Source organism: Neovison vison, chromosome 2 (assembly GCF_020171115.1).
Source record: "Neovison vison isolate M4711 chromosome 2, ASM_NN_V1, whole genome shotgun sequence".
Lineage (NCBI taxonomy): Eukaryota > Metazoa > Chordata > Mammalia > Carnivora > Mustelidae > Neogale > Neogale vison.
This window is the reverse complement of record NC_058092.1, coordinates 74,658,967-74,679,713: the sequence shown is the minus strand read 5'-3', so window position 1 is coordinate 74,679,713 and position 20,747 is coordinate 74,658,967. Positions and strand designations below refer to the sequence as shown.

General features: G+C 36.1%; 2 long non-coding RNA genes across 2 annotated transcripts in view; one reads left to right on the top strand and one right to left on the bottom strand.

Moving 5' to 3' along the window:
• Positions 1-20,747, top strand: part of LOC122900162 — a 145,259-nt gene that overhangs the window by 109,354 nt on the left and 15,158 nt on the right. The window contains exon 3 of the long non-coding RNA XR_006383189.1: positions 8,694-8,833. This is a non-coding gene — a long non-coding RNA (uncharacterized LOC122900162). The remainder of the gene's footprint in view (positions 1-8,693; positions 8,834-20,747) is intronic.
• LOC122900163 overlaps positions 10,751-20,747 on the bottom strand; it is a 69,441-nt gene continuing 59,444 nt past the window's right edge. Inside the window, exons 4-5 of the long non-coding RNA XR_006383190.1 lie at positions 12,873-12,897; positions 10,751-10,786 (exon numbers count right to left, since the gene is read on the bottom strand). This is a non-coding gene — a long non-coding RNA (uncharacterized LOC122900163). The remainder of the gene's footprint in view (positions 10,787-12,872; positions 12,898-20,747) is intronic.

Here is a 20,747-nt window from a genome sequence, read left to right as displayed (position 1 = left end):
CTGATGCTCCAATGATAGAATGAATCCTTGCAGCAAATGATACATTGGAAAGATGAGACCTGAAGTACTCCATGAATTTGAAAAGATTCCTTTATTCCATACATCATCTGTTCGGAGGATTGAGTTGTTGGCACTGGATGAAGCAGACAAGCTTCCTGGCAAAGTGAAACATGTGGACTTTTATGCTCTTGATGAATTAGCTGACCTTGCTGGTGCTGCCCAGTGTGCATCTTTCTTAGATTTTGTGTTTTAAGAATCACAGTTTCATTGGGGGTGAAGTGATCTAGATTTGGCAATAAAACATTTTCATGACCACTAGTGCACAAAGGAAATTTTAGGATAACAAAATGGACTTACCCCATGATTCATTTTGGCATAATTTCAGAGGAAGTCCAACCCTGAAGTAGCCACCATCTTCTGTGTAACACTTTTCACTACCTGTCCATCATTCAGGAAAGAGAGTGCAGAACCATCAGCAACTGAGACTGCTCCATGGTGGAAATCCACTTAGACTTCTCAGGTTGTTTGGATCTGCTGTCTTTGGTTGAGGCTGGGAAAGAACAAGCCCTTTCTCTCACGAGAAAGAGATATGCTGTTTTGTTTATCAACACAATTAATGATTTGGGTAGAAATTCTTGCTTTTTGCAATTTACATGAAGTACAAAGAAGAATTGGTGCACAATTAATAAATTATTTTCCTCCCACAGGTTCTGGAAAGATTTAGAAAAATAAAAATTCCCAGAACAATAAGCGAAAGTAAAAAATAGTTTGAGGGGTTTTTTGTTGTTGTTGGTTTTTTTTTTTTTTTTTAGAAAATTCTTTCTCTTACTATTTAGAAGAAGACAATAATTATAGCATTCCAGATCCTTATTAGAGAAGACTTAGTGGGGAAGGTAAAACATTTTTATTCATCAAGCTATCATAATTTTGTCTTAGAAGGAATTTAATATTTCTGCCAGGCCCTAGAGGGAGGATACTGAAAGAACAATGGAATGCTAATAAAAGTTAGATCTAGAATTTACCGAGGTTATTACCAACTTAACAGAAACTGTCTTTTAAGAATGGAGCAAAGCTAATGGAACTGATATTAATGTGACAAGATGAATGGAATTGTCTGAACAGATGACCCTAGGTAGCTTATGTGAAAAGATGATGATGACGATGCTGGTGGTGGTGGCTACAATCACAATCATTGTCCTACTAAGAGAGAATATGTGTCATGAGGGGGAAGATTAACCTAGGAGAGTGGGATTGCATGCCCTAAAACGGAATAGCAGCAGATTTGTTACTAGAGGTATGATTTGAATTGCCTATTTGCTGGTTTTCACTCTAAACAGTTGTAGGTGAGTCAGAATTTACTGTCAGATTTCTGGTGGCCGCACTGTTCATGTTTTGTGATACACCGTATACATGTCTAGATTCTTTGTCAAGTAATTTGTTACAACTAACCTGATTGAATTTTTCTCTCTTTTTAAAGTTATTGTGCTTTTTTATACAAGTACTGTGCTAAGCACTTCATACATATTTCATTCTTCTAATATCCATATGATGGCAGTGTTATTACCATTCCTATTTTTTAAGTGTTGAAACAGAAAAATAATAAGAGCTTAAGTTCCTACCATACATAGAACTGGCCACTTACATCTCCCTTAAGCCAAAGTGGTGGTAGGTTTTTCTTAATATACAGCTAAGCTTAATCCTATCTGATATACTGACCTATTAGGATTCTAAGGAAAGAGAGAATTAAGGCAAGTTTATGTGCTAGGCAAATGACATATAATAATTCCTGTAATTCTGAGACCTGGAGAAGGTATTATACACCCATGTCACAGTTACAATAAAAAGAGTCTCAACGAAGTTGGCTAACTTTAGTGATGAGGACTTGGGAATCCAGAAAGGTTGTCTAGCATCATGTAGGTAGCAAATATAGTTCAAGCACAGGTCTTTCTGGTCCCAAATCCCCTGTTTGTAATTATATCATATTGCCTAGAATATAAAAACAAAATTCAAAAGCTTCCTGTATTCAATATCACATGCTAACTCAAGTTGGTTAGGAAAGGAATAGAGAGCAAACAGATAAATCTGTAGCTGCCTAGAGAAAGTGATGTGGCATGCACTATGTGTTAAATGAAGAATAAAGGAATGAGAATTTCCTTTATACTAGCTCTGCTGCCGGCAGCTATTTCTGACCTGAAACAACAGCTACAATGATAACAGAATTCTCTCTCTCTCTCTCTCTCTCTCTCTCTCTGTTTTAATCAAAACCACCCAAACAAAAAATACCCATTGAGAAGATTCGGGGATGCTAGGCACAAAATAAATTGGGATGTGGTAGGAACTGCCAATTTGGGGATTAAGGGAAATCTCATAATGAATATTGAGATCATCCCTATACCTGTTTTCCTCCCATGCCCAACTCCAAAATGTTGGCAGTAGAAGGGGAAGGAGGTTGGGGGATCCTTCTTGAGCAAAATCAAACCAGTGCAGACCTATGGATAACAGTAGTTGGATGGTCCAGTGAAAAAGCTAGCTGGTCATTCTTCTGTGCTATGAAGGTGTTCATTAGTTCACAGATGCACTAATATTTGGTTTTCTATGAGCTCTTTAATGCCTAACTATGAACAGTGAGCTAAGAATTATTAGGCGCTTTAATATAGAGAAACAAAGGACAGACCTGACAGGAAATCTGAACCGTGGAAAGAATGAATATCTTTAGAGAGATAGAGAAGATATTTCACCAATAAATCAACAACAGAATGCTATGAAAAAATGAAACAATCTGAAAAAATAAAGTGTTTCTAAAATTAATATATGACAGCCAAAATTTTAATCGAAGTATTAGAAGATGCAGGCCAAAAAATATACCCCAGAAAGAACAAAAATAGTAAGAGATGAACGGATAGATGTTTTGGAACACTTCATGGACCAGAAATGGGGTCTCACATATAATTAATAGGCATTCTAGAAGGAGAGAACAGAGAATATAATGTCAAAAAAGTTATTTTTTTAAAGAATGCAAGAAAATGTCAAAAAATTGAAGATTATTTCAAAATGAAAAGGCCCTCTGCGTAAGTAGCAAACTGATTAAACAAAAGACTGTGCCAAAGTGAACTGTAATGAAATTTTGGAATTCGAGCCACAAAAAGATGGCATTGAACTTCTGGACTGCAATATTTCAAGACAGAAGAATAGAGCAATAGCTTTAGAGTTCTGAGGGGAGAAAGAGTGTAAATTCACCTTTTCTCTGGTAGCTACTAGAGGATGTGGTGTCCTAAGACATTGTTGTAAAAACCCAGACCTAACTGCGAAGAGAGGATAAAGTAATTCTTAGAATGACTTGATAGGAAGTACAGGAAGTGACCACTTTGTAGCAGGCTGGCAAGTTGCCAGTCCAGACTGTAACCAGAAGATATAGAACTTTAGGAGGTTTGATGAGAAAACAGATCATTATTTGTTATATTTGACTGGGTGAGAAACTGTATTAGGAGGTGCACTTTGGGGGCCGGAGTCCATAATTAGATTAAAAAGAAGCCAAGCATTATAAGCAAACAATGAATCATGGAAGACTACATCAAAAACTAATGATGTACTGTATGGTGACTAACATAACATAATCAAATAAAAAAAGCTGAGCAAAAGAAGAAAGGATGAAATTATTAATTTTAGAAAATGAGAAGTCATACAACAAAATAAATTAAGCAGAATCCACCACTTGGCCCACAGAAGAAATACAAATACATAATAACAACAGTAAAAATTATAGATAGAGCTTTAACTCCAAATTGGTAAAACTCTATTACAAGGATCAGGGAAAGGGAGAAAGAAGGTGTGTGTGTGTGTGTGTGTGTGTGTGTGTGTGTAAAAGAGCTGAAATCTTCACCTACTATTATAAGTGGCCAAAAGATTATGTTTTAAATTGATAAATCACAATATAGCTGCATAGCAGTAGACATAGTTCAAAGCATTGACAAAGTAGTTGTCCTTGGATGGTATGTAAGTGGGGAAGTGAACAGAGAGACTTACATATATATTTTTAATACATAGTGTTTTTAGTAGTGGTTAAATTCCCTATGAACGTTATACTCATATTGCTTTGATTTTTAAAAAGTTTGTAAAAGTTTCCCATCATTGCTCCTTGACCACTACTCAATCCATTAGTTTCCTCTTGAGCTTGTGATGCTTCCCCCTCTCTGTCGCAAAGTGATCCCTTCAATAATGTGGAATTGGGCTAAAATCAGTATTGTGCTCCCTCAGAGTTCTTAGAAAGTTAAGGATTTATTCCCCCTGTGATTCTGCTTTTTCACTTCTGAGCACAGCAAAGACATGTTACATAACTTGGAGTTTCAACAAACACCTGGAAATCAGGCTGTATGTATTGCTCAGATGAGACCAGACATGAAGAGATTGGTAGTGACAAGTGTTGTCACTTCTCTGTCTGACGGCAGGCAAGTGGCGCGCTGTATATACAAGGTCTGATACTATGCTTTCAAGATGAAAAAAAAAAAAAGAAAAGGCAGGTGAAAAATAACATTTCTGGAAGAGCTATCTGGGAAAATAATGGCAAATTACACATGATTTAGCTTTGCTCTTAGCTTTTATAAAGACCGAAGAACTATGAACTGAGCAGTTGAGCCCTAATTGAGTCTCCTCTTGATCTCTGTACTGCACCCAATTCTCAGGCTGTGTTTTAAAAAGGCATCATAACATCATCTAGTTCATCTGCTCTTTTTCCTGCCTTGCTTTCCTTTTTTTTTTTTTTTTTTTTAATTTCTCCCTTTTTTGTTCCCCTTAAGTAAAAGGAGGTCAATACAGGTCATTAAGAATTAAAAAATAATTATACAGTGAAAAAAATAGTTCAGGTGAATTTTAATTAGAGCCTTATTTGATGGGATTTGAACCCAGCACACTGGAAATATATAGCAGTAACTTTAGCCATTAAATTGTGTGGCCTTTGTTTAAACTCAGTGGGAACTTAGAGGGATTATTTTGGCTGCTTGAAGACACCATGTTTTTTCCATTAATGCCAGGGAAATATATTGAGCGACTAAAATATTACTAATAAAAATAAATGTGAAAGTTGTAAATTTCAAACAATGTAAGACTCATAGTTCATACCTGAATTTCCAAATGTGTAAGTGACATTTCATTAAGCTTAAAGCTGAAGACTCACTGTATTATGTCTGACCTCTTTAAAAAAAAGGAACCTAAATATTTCTACAATTTTTCATCCTTTGGAATCTAACAATAATAAGGCAGAGAATGTGGAAGGGTCTCTTCTAAGCCAAGAGAAAGCCCTTCTTGGTCCTGTGCTCAGATGTGAGGCATTGCCCTGCCCTCCCAGTATTCCTTAATCACTCCACTGCCTTCTAGTGGGTTATTTTTCATCCATAAAATGGGAACAGTAGAACAGACCAATTTGGATGGAAGATTATGAGGTAGATTATTTAAAACCAACATCTACTTTAAACCTTTCTGGGCAGGATAATACATGTTGAGAGTGAGGCAGAATTCCCAAAGGGATTTGAGCTCTTTTTTTTGTCAGAAGGAATTGATTCCTCGTCGAACCACCAGGCTGCAGGGCCTTGAGATGTACCCCTGTGGTTTCCTCAGAGCTAAGCCAGCCACTGGAGGGAGCCAATATGACTCTCACCGGTTAGTTCAATATGCCGAACTGGGAGAGAAAGAGAATTTGAAAATGGCATGTAAGGATGACAGAATTTGAACAAAATCCCTTTTATTTATTTATGCCCAAATCTGTGTGAATGTAAAACGCCATCTCAATCATGCTTTATTTATGGTGTGGCTTTTTCTTTGGGGGAAAAAAAAGAAAGAAGAAGCACGTTGGCTTGACGTTCTCCTCATACTGTACCTTGTGGCCGCTGACGAGTGAGTGGTGTGGCAAGCTTGGACCATGGAGCAAGCTGTGGCCCACGCCAGGCCTGGTGTGGGCACACGCTCCCTGACTCTGCTGGCCTGGTCTGATCTGGGCACGTCTGAAAAGGCACTGCTTGTCATTGAGTGCAGCTAGAAATCATTGCCTGGGCCTCTCCATGAATAGAGGGATGTGCAGTATGTAAAATTCCTAAAGACAATCTTATTTATAGCTGTTGCAAACAATGTTTATACAAAGTTTATTAAATATGTCACCCACATTGATTTATCCCAACCAATCTCTTCAATCACTAATATTTATGTGATGGGTTCAGTTGCAACAATTATTTTATGTGCTGTAGAGTATGTTATAACTAGGGATTCACCCTGGCAATTATATGAAAGATAAAATGCTTCCTGAAGACCTCAGGGCAGACCAGGAAGTATATTATTGGACACAAGGTGGTTTTAACTGAATGCCACAGCACTAAATTTAGAGTAAGAAATGTGGAGCATCTTAGGCTTAAAAATTAAAGCTAGTTGTGTGTCCTTCCTGAAGTTTCCTTATTCCTGGGAAGGTAGCAAAGCTCCTTTGCACATTTTCTTTCCCACATCCAGATGTTAGACCTAGAGACGCTTTCCTTCTCATCATTTTGAATTTCTGTCAGCTCTTGCTCCTCAGCAGCATTTATTTAGTGCCCAGAGTGGGCAGAAGAGTCTACTTGGCATTTGTAAACACCTACAAAGGAAACTAGACACATGTTACTTGCCTGGAAGGAATTGGCGTCTGATGTGAGGGGCCGAGGCAGTGTTAACAAAAAAACCAGAATTTTCTAAAGAGCCCAAGGTAACTATTGAAACTATAAGATGACAAACAACAAAACAAACCAAAGAAAAACAAAAGTTGTTTCAAACCACAACTGAACGCAACTTCTGTTTCCTAAGAAAAACGAAAAAATCCTTTGTTTGGCAAAATGACAGACCCTTTGGTTCAGAGAGTAGGGCCTCAGGGCATAGTATGAAAGTAGACAGTAAAACAAAGAGGTAGCTAAACTGTTCTGCAAAAGAAGTGAGCAGTAATTTCAGGCTGAAGTTCACTGTAGAAGGGAGAGGGAAAAAGTTTGGGCAGCAGGAAGAGAAAGGGGGTGAACACAAGGGGGAGAAAGGAATTTGAAGAAATTCAGTATGCTGGTAAGGCTGGGAAATAATCTCTGAGTGCAGGCATGTGTTGTATTCAGGTTAGAAAATGTTGCTCTGTTATAGTATCAGCCAAGTACCTGTTCCCGAGTCAGTGTTTGGAGAAGTGGTGAGTCCAAACTGAAGAAAGCTGTTTCATAAAAGCACATGGTGATAATCAGTAAACTGAAATAATGTGGTCAAAGCAGGAGTGCAGAGGCAGAGGGAACTAAAAGTATTTTACTGACACCCTATCTTCAGGAATCTCTGGGGAGACTGGGAGGAGTCCTCACTGAGAGATAAGGGATCACATTAGAATAATTTCATCCCTGCAACAGGGTGAACCCCAGCCTAAGCTCATGTAGCACTTTCTAGCCGGATGAGTAAATTCTAGCACTTCAGTGGTAGTCTGTCTGACTTTATTCTTTCCTCCACCATCTGCTATTATTATTACTTTTTTTCCCCAAAAAACATTTATTTCTCTGCCAGGAGAGATTTTTTTTTCAATGACTAAATCTTCCTCTTTAGTTGTCATTGGATTTGATTTTCAATCTGCTTCATCTCATAGCCTTTTCTAGCGATGAGTGGTATAGGTAATGAAAATGTTTGAGACCATGGGTTTGAGAATACTGGTCTTGTAAAATCAGTTGCCCTCAGATAGAACCTATTGAACTTAAAAAGCATTGTGGTCACCTCTTTTTAGGAAAGCAATTACGTGAATCAATCAATCAATTAACTATTCACTGAGTGATCCTGGCACCTGTCTACAAGCTGGACAAATGGCCAGAGAGATACTTTCCTCAGTAGGGAGTTTGCATCTTCATGAGGAGATACAACCAAATGACTGTTTGTCTAAGGAGACCTGTCAAAACACTATGAAGTGATTCTGGTCTTTTTTGTCTAATGTATCATTTGATGCAAGGAGGGAAGATTTGACTCCAATTTGATTAGAGGAATTTGGGCTTTGACTTCTATGTCCGTAAAGTAGGAAAAGTTCACAGAACCTCGGAAATTAGGACTCCCACTGTGGCTTCTAAAAGAAAGTTTGTAACCTTAATAATAAGCTGGTATCCAGAAAAATATATATATATATAGATATATAACCAGTTAAACGACTTAATAGTTTTACATGTTATAATGCTATAGTATCCTTTTATACTCTTTTTATGGGGATCTTGGTTTACAACTCTTGACAAAGAATGCTCAGTAGAGCCCCCTCAGGGCTAAATATAAGATAATGTTGCTGACAGAACAAGATTCTCCAAATATCTGTGTCTTCTGAGACTATGATGACAGAGGGTTTAAAGACCACTTTATATATTTCCTCCAAATCTCAAGCTCCTTTGACTTGCCAACCCACATTGCTATCTGATTGCCACGATTCCCTGATATATGAAATCATGGTGGAATTTCCTTGGAATTATATATCTTAAGCCATGATAGCACTCAATGATTTCCAGATGCGTTAACAATGATGGTCCACTGCCTAAGGAATTACCACAGATTATCTCCCCTTTGATTTGACACAGTTTTGTATGGAGTTTATTACCAGTAGAAATATTAACCTCGCCTTCTACAGCAGCCTATTTCTGAGATCTTTAGACAGTATTACCCAAAAAGGGTCTGTTATTTTTTTACTAATATAGGAATGGCCAGTGACATCTGCCCAGCTCCGAGAAAAAGGAAGAGCCATAGCCCTGCTGACATGCCTTCTGTCCTATGGATACGGAACGAATTCCCAGTGTTCCAAAGACTGCTTATTCTTCACGGGAACACAATGGAAAAGGTAAGAGAAGTGGTCACATACTGTCAACAATGCTGCAAGCAGGGCAGAGAGGAATTCTGTCTGCCATCTCTACGTTGGCCTTCTTGCTGCTGCCATGCATATGATCTCGGATTCTGCACCACAGACCTATACAAAACTAATTGTTCATGTGATTTCCTTTCTGTGCCACTGCAGATGTCCCTTTCTGTAACAATTTAATTAACACTTTAAAATAATGATGCATTAATTAATGCCAAATTACAATGAAAATCCTGGAGAATTACACTTTATATCAACATTAATGCAAAATGAGTTCCTCCTGGATAATTTTTCTTACAATGAATACAAAAAGAGATAATACTAATTAGGCCATCAATTTAAATTTACCATAATTTCAATCCATGTCATTTATCTGTTCCCCAGCACAAAACAATACCCATCTACCATACGTTTGTATGGCAATAGGGATGTCTGCATAGCAACCAGCCCTGGGTCATTTTTAGGGGATTGTGAAATAGGCTTGAATTTTGAATTTGCCCATCAGTTTGTTTGAAAGCAGGGTGTGTTGGTGTGTGTGTGTGTGTGCACGTGGTGCATGTATGTGTGAATGTGAGAGAGAGAAGGAAGAGTCCAACAATTTAGTAAAATAAAATGCTCTGACTTAAATAAAGTTACGTGCTCAGTCTTATAATATGTGCGGCATAAGTCATCAGGCTTAGTCTATCCAGTTGCATATAATTCAGTTTATTTTCCACTCTCGAGGTCATGACCCAAGGGTTAGAAGACTCTACTATCTCCAAGGTCATTTGTTCACAAGCAAACCTAAATCACATCTTTCCATGTTCAAAAGTGACATGATGTGCACTTGTTACATTTCATTTTCATTGCTTCTAATAAGGAGATGCTCCTTTCAGTGTCAGGAAGAGAGAGGGCTCAGAAGGTTGATTTTATAGTGCTTACTGAAGAAAGAAACATGACCCTGTTTCCTCAATTGCAACTACTTTGTTAAGTGACCCTTTACATGTGCCTTTCATGTTGAGACATACTTGGTATCCAGATCATGCAAGATCTGTCAAACATTTTGTTTTCCTAGTTTGAACACCTCTGACTAAATATTTTCATAAAATCCTAAGTATTTTATTCTTACAGAAGTCTTTCGATGGTAAGAGAGTATGCTGGAGCAAATTCCTTCGGGGCTTCATCTTAAAATTACTCTCTTTTTGGCAAGGAATTTCCACCCATCCCATTTTGACATGGGATTCTCACCTTTCATATTTAGGAATCCTGAAATGTACCTTTGCTAAAGTGCCATGAAAAACATATTTAATAAAATGGCCAATACAGTGTAGCAGTGGATATGGAAATTTATTAACAAATCATCTGCAAACATTAAGAATCTCTAATTTCAGAAGGGATGGCATCAGAATGTGGTCAAAGTTCTTGCACCTCTGGGGCATTTTTCTGGATATGTTCCTTACTCCTCTTAGCAATTTGTGTCCTCACTATTCCCCTCTTAAAGATCCTTCCCCCTCTGTGTTGAATGACAAGAAAAAATTGGCTCTTTATAGTTTAGTTTTCCCATGTTCTAAATCAGCAGTGGAAATTTTTGCTTGCCCAGGTGTTCTCAAAGAAAGTAGGCAATGGGCCTAAATGAAGTCTGGCAGAAAGAAATTAATTTTTAAAAATCAATAAGCTCTGCCTTTGTTTTTATTCAGCTTTAGGGGAATACATATCAGTGACATTTACCTTGGACCATGTCTCTGTGCCCAAATAACCAGAGCATGTCAAAGCAGACTGGGGCATGGGTGATCCATTCTACTTCATAAGCCTGGTTGACTGCCAGGTAGTCGATGATGAAGACAGTTGAAAACTTGACCTCTCAGGACTACTTGGCATCATATAGTCATTCTTCAACTATGTGTATCTGCCAGAGGCATAAAATTATATAATTCAACATGGGTTCCTAGGCTGCACCTGTCGAGTTTTTCATAAAGATAGGAGAATCAGTAAGCTTTTCATCATATATGTCATTAATTATATGCTTGAAATTTCTTAATATAAGTAAGTTTAGCAATTAAATGGCATGTATTCATACCTTAGCCCAGTATTTCAAGTCACGTTTGTGTGTTTACTTACCTCTTTTGGCACTACCTTCCTGCTCTCTCCCTATACCACTCCATTATCAGGAAGTACTGTTAAAAGCTAATACAAGTTTAGGAACTTCTGAGATGGAACTATTTTACAAAGGTATGGGTTGTGCCATGTTTCATGGCTGTTCTTTGATTTTTTACTACTTTTAAAGATTCTGTTTATTTATTTTGAGACAAAGACCAAGAACATGAACAGAAGCAAAGGGAGAAAGAGAATCTCAAGCAGAGTTCCCACTGAGTGTGGCGCCTAAAGCTGGTCTCAATCCCAGGACCCTGAGATCATGACCCAAGCTGAAGTCAGCAGCTTAACTGACTGAGCCACCTAGGCACTCCCGTGGTTGTGCTTTTAGTAGTGTCTCAGCAAGGCTATTAGAAAAGGAAGCTATTTGGGTTATTTCTCACAGTTGACATAATTTAATCCTTCTAGTTTCAGGTTTATTTTGAAATAACTGAATGGTGAATGTGATGCCTCTCAAATATGGGATTACATTAGGTTAGAAATAGTGACTTCACAAAGAAACAAATGAGCCTCTTTATTGAATAATCTTTCTGATTTTCTCCATGCACGTTCATCAAAACAGAATTCACAGGAACCATAATATCCTAGTGATTAAGTCTCAGCCTAACCTAATGAGTAGGAACCTGTTTGCCCTTGCTATGGTACTTTGATCCTCAACTCTGCAATTAGGAAGGGATTCAAATCCCTGCTCTCTCTTGGACCAGCTACTCACACTCTTATAGCTGTAGTTTTCTTATCTATAAATTGGAGATGATAATACAAATAGTTTTGAATACTGGAAGAATGTACTTAAAGTATTTTGCACAACTAGTTCAGGTTCTGGTAATTTGAAGACTCATCCATTGGTCCTGCAAATATTGACTGATTACCTAACACGGTGTCATTCAGAAGCCTCTGGCGGTAAAGATATAATTAAAGTAGAATGTCTATCTGAAAGAATTTTACAATTTAGAGGTACATACAGGCACAAAAGTCAATAATTAAAATGCACTCTGCTATAATAGAGCTATAAATTAAAAAAAAGGGGGACTAAGCCTTGGGATTTTGGGGAGGGATCTGCACAAGAGGTGATATTTGAGTTGGAGTTAGCAAAGAATAAAGGCAACTTCATTCTAAGAAACAGAGGCAGATACAGGAAGAGTTGGGTTCATCATGTGACAAGCTATCCCATGTGGCTGGATATGATATACACATGTTCATAACAGCCTATTTGTGAGAAAAAAAAAGATTGTTCAAACAAGCTTGGATGTAAATGAGCAGAACTGTATGTTTCTCTGTTTGTAACTCTGGGCAGTTTGGCGAGCATATCAAGGTCTTAAATTTTTAGCTATGCTATACCACAGCGTTCGTTCCTATTTCTAGGGACTTATCTGAAGGGAGTTGGTATGAATATGAATAAATATTTTTATATGAACCTTTAAATGATACAAATGACTAAATGACAAAGATATAGGCTACTGTATTGTTCAACTTCTTAGGACAAAGACCAACATATATCTTCTGAAAGTAAATTTTTAGAATATATGGATTAATATTTGAAATAAGTGTGATTAAAAATGATTATGTAATTGAGAAATAGAATCAAGAATGAGTTAAAAGATAAGATTAAGAAGCTCTTCTGGAAGGCCACAGAAAAGAATGAAGGGTTAGCACATAGAAAACTAAGAATTATATGGGGTAGGGCTAGAAGTGCCATTGTCTGGGTACAAAATATCTTAGAAGAGAAAAAGAAAACTAGGATGAAATATTTGAAGAAATAATGGAGAAAATGTCTCAGGATTTTTGAAAAATGAAATACTTTAGAATGGGAAGGGCTTATAGAGAAAAAACCAAGAGGAATAAGGAAAACCCCATACAGGGAATACCAAAAACAAAAAGGAATTTCTGTTACCTTCCAGAAAGTAACAGCAGTTCACCTAAAAGGAAAGAAGAATGAAATCTATATCAAATTTCTCTACAGCAACATTGCATCGAAAAAACAGTAAAGTGATGTTTTTAAGTATTAAAAGAAAAGAATAAATTACAACGATGTTTACTGTGGTGTTGCTTGCAATAATAAAATATTGAAAGTGACCTGAATGTCCATATAATGGCACACCGTGCAGCCACTTAAAAATTATTTTGCAGAAAAATGTTTAAGAACATAAAAAGGTATTTACAATAAAAAAATGGCTCCATGAATAAAATAGACCATACACATGTACACAGTGATTCTATTTTTGTTTAAGTGGAAAGACTGAAAGAATATATGCAAAAATTTTAGGTTTTTAAAATTCTGGCATAATTGATGTACAGTGTTATATTAGTTTCAGGTGTACAATATAATGATTCAATAATTCCATACATCACTCGGTGCTCATCATGACAAAGTCACTCCTTAATCCCCATCACCTATTGAATCCATTCCTTCACCCCGCCCCCATCCCGGTAACCATCAGTTTGTTCTGTAGAGTTAAGAGTCTGGTATTTTTGGTTTGACTTTTTTTTTCTTTGTTCATTTGTTTTGTTAAATTCCAACTATGAGTGAAGTCATATGGTATTTGTCTTTCTCTGACTGAATTATTTTATTTAACGTTATACTCTCTAGATCCATCCACGTTGTTCCAAATGGCAAGATTTCATTCTTTTTAATGGCTAAGTAATAATCCAATGTGTGTGTGTGTGTGTGTGTTTCCCACAAATTCTTTGTCCATTCATCTATCAGTGGACACTTGGGCTGCTTCCATAATTTAGCTATTATAAAATAATGTCGCAGTAAACATAGGGGTGCATATGTTTTTTGAATTAGTGTTTTCATATTCTTTGGGTAAATACCCACTAATGCAATTGATGGATCATACAATAATTCTATTTTTAAATTTTTGAGAACCTTCATACTGTTTTCCACTGTGGCTGCACCAGTTTGCATTTCTACCTACAGTCATGAGGGTTCTTTCCTCTCTACATCTGCACCAGCACTTGTCGTTTTCTTGTATTTTTGATTTTACCCGTTCAGACAAGTATGGGATGATAGCTCATTGTGGTTTTGATTTTCATTTCATTTCCCTGATGATTAGTGATCATGAGCATCTTTATTTTATTTTATTTTTTAATTTATTTGACAGAGAGAGATCACAAGTAGGCAGAGAGGCAAGCAGAGAGAGAGAGGAGGAAGCAGGCTCCCTGCTGAGCAGAGAGCCCGATGCGGGACTCGATCCCAGGACCCTGAGATCATGACCTGAGCCGAAGGCAGCGGCTTAACCCACTGAGCCACCCAGGCGCCCCATGAGCATCTTTATATGTGTCTTTTGGCCATCTGTAGGTCTTATTTGAAGAAATAAAATGTACATGTCCTCTTCCCATTTTAAACTGGATTACTTGAGGGGTATTTTTGGTGTTGATTTGTATAAGTTCTTTATATATATTAGGTATTAACCCTCTATTGGATATGTCATTTGCAAATATCTCCTCCCATTCTTAGGCTGTCTTTTTGGTTTTATTGATTGTTTCCTTTGCAATGCAGAAGCTTATGGTTTTAGCATAGTCTCAATGGTTTACCTGTACTTTTATTTCCATTGCTTCAAGAGCTTTATCTAGAAAAAGGTTGCTATGGCCAATGTCAGAGAAATTACTGCCTGTGCTCTCTTCTAGGATTTTTATGGCTTTAGGTTTCACAGAGAGGGCCTTAATCAAGTTTGAGTTTATATTTGTGTATGGTGTAAGTAAGTGATACAGTTTCATTCTTTTGCATGTTGTTTTCCATTTTCGCCAACCCCATTTGCTGAAGAGACTTTCTTTTTCCCATTGCATTTTCTTGCCTCTTTTGTTGTAGATTAACTGACCGTATAATTGTGGATTTACTACTGGGCAGTCCATTCTGTTCCATTGACCTGCAGGTCTGTTTTTCTGCCAGTATCATACTGTTTTGATTACTGCAGCTTTATAGGGTATTTAAAAACCTGAGATTGTGATACCTCCAGTTTTGTTCTTCTTTTCTAAGATTGCCTTGACTAGTTGGGTCTTCTGCGGTTCCATACAATTTTCAGGATTATTTGTTCTAGCTCTGTGAAAAAAAACACTGTTGGTATTTTGATAGGGATTGCATTCAGTGTGTAGATTGCATGGACTGTCTTTCCATTTGTGTCATGTTCAGTTTCTTTCATTAGTGTTTTATACTTTGCAGAGTATACATCCTTCACCTCTTTGGTTAAGTTTATTACTAGGTATTTTATTATTTTTGGTGTGATTGCAAATGGGATTATTTTTGCAATTTCTCTTTCTGCTATTTTATTATTAGTGTATAGAAATGCAGTGGATTTCTGTATACATATTTTGTATCATGCAACCTTACTGAATTCATTTATCAGTATTAGTTTTTTGGTAGAGTCTTTAGGATTTTCTTTATATAGTGTCGTGTCATCTGCAAATAGTGAGAGTTTTGCTTCTTTACAATTTGGATGCCTTTTGTTTCTTTTTCTTGTCTGATTGTTGTAGCTAGGATGTCCAGTACTACATTGAATAAAAATGCTGAAAGTGAACCTCCTTATCTTGCTCCTGACCTTAGGGGAAAAACTCTTGGTTTCCCCCCATTTAATATGTTAGCTATAGGTTTTTTATATATGATCATTATTATGTTGAGGTATGTTCCCTCTAAACCTACTTTGTTTAGTTTTTTTTTATTATGAATGGATATTATATTTTGTCAAATACTTTTTCTGCAACTACCAAAATGATCATGGTTTTTATCCTTTCTCTTATTGATGTGATGTATCATGATGATTGATTTGTGAATATTGAACCACCATTGCATCCCAGGAATAAATCTCGATTGTAGTGAATGATTTTTTTAATGTGTTGTTGTGTGCAGTTTGATAATATTTTGTTGAAGATTTTTTCCTCTATGTTCATCAGAGATATTGGCCTGTACTTTTCTTTTGGTGGTATCTTTATCTGTTGTTAGGATATTGCGGCCTCAGAATGAATTTGAATACTTTTTCTTCCTCTTTTGTTTTTTGGAATTATTTGAGAAGGGTAGGTATTAACTCTTCTTTGAATGTTTGATAGAATTTACCTGTGAAGCCATCTGGTCCCGTACTTCTGTTTCTCAGGAGGTTGTTTTTTTTTATTACTCTTTCAATTTCATTACTAATAATCAGTCTGTTCAAATCTTCTATTTCTCTCTGCTTCAGTTTTAGTAGGTTGTGTTTCTAGGAATTTATCCATTTCTTCTAGGTCATTCAATTTGTTGGCATGTAATTTTTCACAATATTCTCTTATAATCTTTTGAATTTCTGGGTTGTTGGTTGTTACTTTTACTCTTTCATTTCTCTTTTTGTTTGTTTGCACACTCTCTGGCTCTCTCTCTCTTTAGCCAGAGTCTGCCTAATGTTTATCAATTTTGTTGATCTTTTCAAAGAATCAGCTCCTGGTTTCATTGATCTGTTCTATTGTTTTCTTAGTTTCTATTTTGTTTATTTCTGTTGTAATATTTACTATTTCCTTCCTTGTACTGGTTTTAGGTTTTGTTTTTTATTCTTTTTCTAACTCCTTTAGTTGTAGGGTTAGATTGAGATTTTTCTTGCTTCTTGAGGGAGGCCTGTATTACTATAAATGTCCCTTTAGAACAGCTTTTGTTGCATCCCAAAGGTTTTAGATTTTTGCATTTTCGTTTTCATTTGTACCCATATATATTTTTTTATTTCTTGTTTGAACCATTCTTTATTTAGTAGCATGTTACTTAACTTCTGTGTATTTGTGTTCTTTCCAGATTTCTCTGTGGTTGATTTCTAGCTTCAGAATGTTGTGGTCAGTAAAGATGCATGGTATGACTTCAGTTCTTTTAATTTGTTGAGACTTGTTTTGTGGCCTGACATGTGATCTCTTTCCTGGAGAATGTTCCATGTGCACTTGAAAAGAATGTGTATTCTCCTGTTTTAGGATGGAATGTTCTAACTATATCTGTTAGATTCAGCTTGTCCAGTGTGTTCTTCAAAGCCACTGTTTCCTTGTTGATTTTCTGTTTGGATACAAGTAGGGTTTTACAACTATTATTGTATTACTATCATTTGCTTCCTTTATATCTGTTTTTCTTTCCCCTAGATTCATGAAGTTTTCAGCTATTATTTATTCAAATAAGTTTTTCTGCCCACTTTTCTGTCTCTTTTCCATCTGGAATCCTTATAATGCAAATGTTATTATGTTTGATGATATCATTGAGTTCCCTGTGTTTTTATCATTTTTTATTATTATTTTTTTCTGGTGTTCAGCTTTATTGCTTTCCATTACTCTGTTCCTGGAGTGCTTGATATGAGGGTCTGTTTTTTCATCTCTTTAAGCCTGCAAAATCCCTCCCTCCCATGGACAGTCACAAGGGTCCATTTAGTTCCTGACTGTGTCTCTGCCCTTCCTACCCTCTTCAATGTGGCCACTTCTCTACATTTAGCTATGAAGAATCTGTCCTGCCAGTCATCAGTCATTTTCTGGGTAATTTACACTAGTGTAGGTGTTATCTAGTTGTATCTGTGGGAGAAAGTGAGCTTAGGGTCCTCTTACTCTACCATCTCCCCTGGAAGTCAGAAATTTTAGTTTTTATCTCTGAGGGTTAGATAGGACAAAAGATAGTATTATTTACTTTTTCCTTCTTTTATCATATATATTTTTTTTCTGATGTTTTTACTACTTTAAGAGGAAAAAAATGGTACTTAACTATTGATTTAACTTTGATAGAATTCTAAGACTAGGTATTAATTGAGAGCAAGTTTAGACAGACTTTAGACACTTAGAAGGTGCTGCAACAGTCCTGGTAAGATGTGACAAGACTTGAGTGAAGTAAGACAGTGGCAAAGAGGATGGATTCAGCAGACTCTACTGGATTGACACTCAGGAAAAATGAACAGGAATTGGTTAGCAATTAGATAGGGGACATGTCAAGGATGACTCTGAAGTTTCTACCTTCTCTGATATTTTACTTATCAGATCCTAAATTTAGGTCTGAAAGAACTATTATGTATGCCCTTCTAAAGAAATGTTGTGATACAAAAGGCAGATATTTATACTACGTTTCCAGCAGCTCCTCTATGAAAGCACTTTTGAAGCTGATTTGTATGTACACGTATATTGTGAGCCACAGATATCTTATTTTCAAGAAAAACATGTTCTACAAACTCTTTCCCCACCTGTGTCATTAAGCAAAAGCAATTGCTTTATTCACCACTAACCTCTGTCTGAGTTCTTTTGAATGCAGGTTCAAAGGCACATTCCATGAATATATCTTTTTCCCCATGTGTGTTGAAACCTGCTGGCAAATATTTCATACCCCTATGGAAAAATGGGCCAAGTTCGTGAATAGACAATTTATAATAGGAGCAAAGCAAATGACAAGTATCCATAAGAAAAAATGTGTCCAATTACCCAAGTAATGAAAATTAAACCTAAGTACAAAATGGCAAAGATAATCTCTTAGAAAAATCTCTTTAAAAAATAATGCACAGTGGTGGCAAGATGTTGGTGTGATAAACATTTCCTTACATGGTTAGTACAATATGTGGAGGAATTCACCACTACTTGAAAGAATTAGGGATATAGTTAAAATTAATTAATGTTTAAAATGAACAACAGTAAGGTAATGGCTAAATAAATTGTGTATCTCCTAAGAGTACATTTTCAAAAAAAAAAGTGTTTCATGACATAGGAGAATACTCATACTATGTAAGTGACAAACTTTATATGCCATAGAATTTTTATTTTTAAAGAATTTATTTGTAAAAAAAAGAGAATTTATTTGTGTATTAAAAAATGGAGATGGAAAAAATATCAGCATTGATTATCTCTGAATCATGGTATTATTGGTAATTTTAATATCACTATTCTTTTTTAAGCTTCTAAAATGAAGCATGAGGATTTTAAAATTAGAGGCAATTATTAAAAATAATCATTTCTAATATAATTTCAGTGATGTTGAACATTCTTTTAAAGTCATCTGCAATTTTTTTCTTTGTATAGGTAGTATATACATAAATAGATAACAGGCACAGATATCAAAAGCAGTTCAGTAATTTAGGAAAATTACCACATGGCTATAGACATGTTTATTTAAGTATTATGTCTAGGAATTGCTCATCATTTAGTCAGCATTTACTGAAAAGCATAAATTCATAGCATATCAGAGCTGGAAGGGACTGAGAAATAATCTAGTCTAAACCCTCATTTTGCAAGTGGGCTTTGTGCAAATTTACTTTCATTGTGAGACACTGGGAAGCCATTGAAGGCTTTCAAATGTAATACTGAGATAATTAGATAATTTTGGTAATAATGTGGATAGTTGACTGGCAAGGTAATAGTTGAGGGACAGGATATCCAGATAGAAGGGTACTTTAATAATGCAGGGAGGAAATAATAAACCCTGAATTGGGGAAGTAAATGTGGGGCTGGAGAGCAGATGAATTTTGGAATCTATTTAGGAACAGAATTAACATGCTAGAGTCAGATTAATTATGGTGAAAAGAAGAGAAAAGAGTTAAATATAATTGAGTTTTCTAGGTTAGGTAGCTAAGAAGGTGATGCCATAGCTAGAGATAAGCAATCAAATGCTTATCCACAATGTCATCACACACTGGGCTTTTAATAAATAACTCATTGACTAATTAGGCTGCATTTATGTCTTCTTTAAAGGAATCTGAGTATGAATTAATAGGTCTTTACTTGTAGCTTCAAAGAGTTTTGAGAAATAGAAGAGGAGACGTATAAATCAGGCACGGGACATGTGCACTGAACTTTAAAGATGCGTTGATAAAATTTATGCCAATATGTTCTATGCCACTTTTGCCTACCCCATCACTTTCATAGTGACAACACCAAAAGTAGCTCCTAGAGAAATAAAACTATTTTTAAGTTTTCTACTTTATATCAATTAGAAACTAATTTGAAATGTTTTAGTGTAAAAGTTGGAAGATATTTCTGGTCCAGTCACCAGTTTTAATTAGTTGTTTTTAAAACAATATATTTTCTTCCTTTCTTTGGGCTCCATATGTTCTTCTCCACTGAGGTATGGATTTATACCCTCAACAGAGAAACAGTAAACAGGCATATTCATTGAGTGTGCTTTCTTGCAAGCATGTCCTGTTGACAGCACCATGCGTGTTAGAATGAACTTAGGAAAAGAAAATTTAAAAGTTGGAGATATAAGAGTGCATTATTCTGTTTTACTGAAGTTGGTATAGATTCAACTAACTCAGCATTAGAGCAATCTCAAAAGTTTTAGACTCCAGCCATCCACCAAGGGCTTCTACCACATCCTTGCCAGGTGGTCAAGTCCTTGTTCAAATATGTCACAAAAGGGCAATTTGTTCTGTAAATATATTGTAAAAGCTTATCTTTTAACAAGTTGAAAAATATCTCCTTGTAGCTTAATATTGATCGATCTTACTACAATGAAGCCAAGTCCCCATTTTGTGCACCCATTCTTTACTTGGGTCCTTCTCAGTATATTTTCTTCATTTGATTCACTTGCTCATAATGTGCTTTCCTGTCTTCATTATCCTGATTGCTCTATTCTGAACATGCACTTGTTTTGTCCATATCCATATTTTTTTTTAAGAAATGTACTTTTAGAATTCTGAAAATAAAAGCCTTACCAACAATTTCTAAATTTGATAAATGACTATTTAGAACACATTTTTAAGAAAAGGCTTTTTGTTGGTCTCCCTGACTCCATTGTGACTGGAGTCACTGACTTCCTACTGAATTGGAAAATTCAGTTTCCTATCAGCCACTGGATTGACTGAACTGC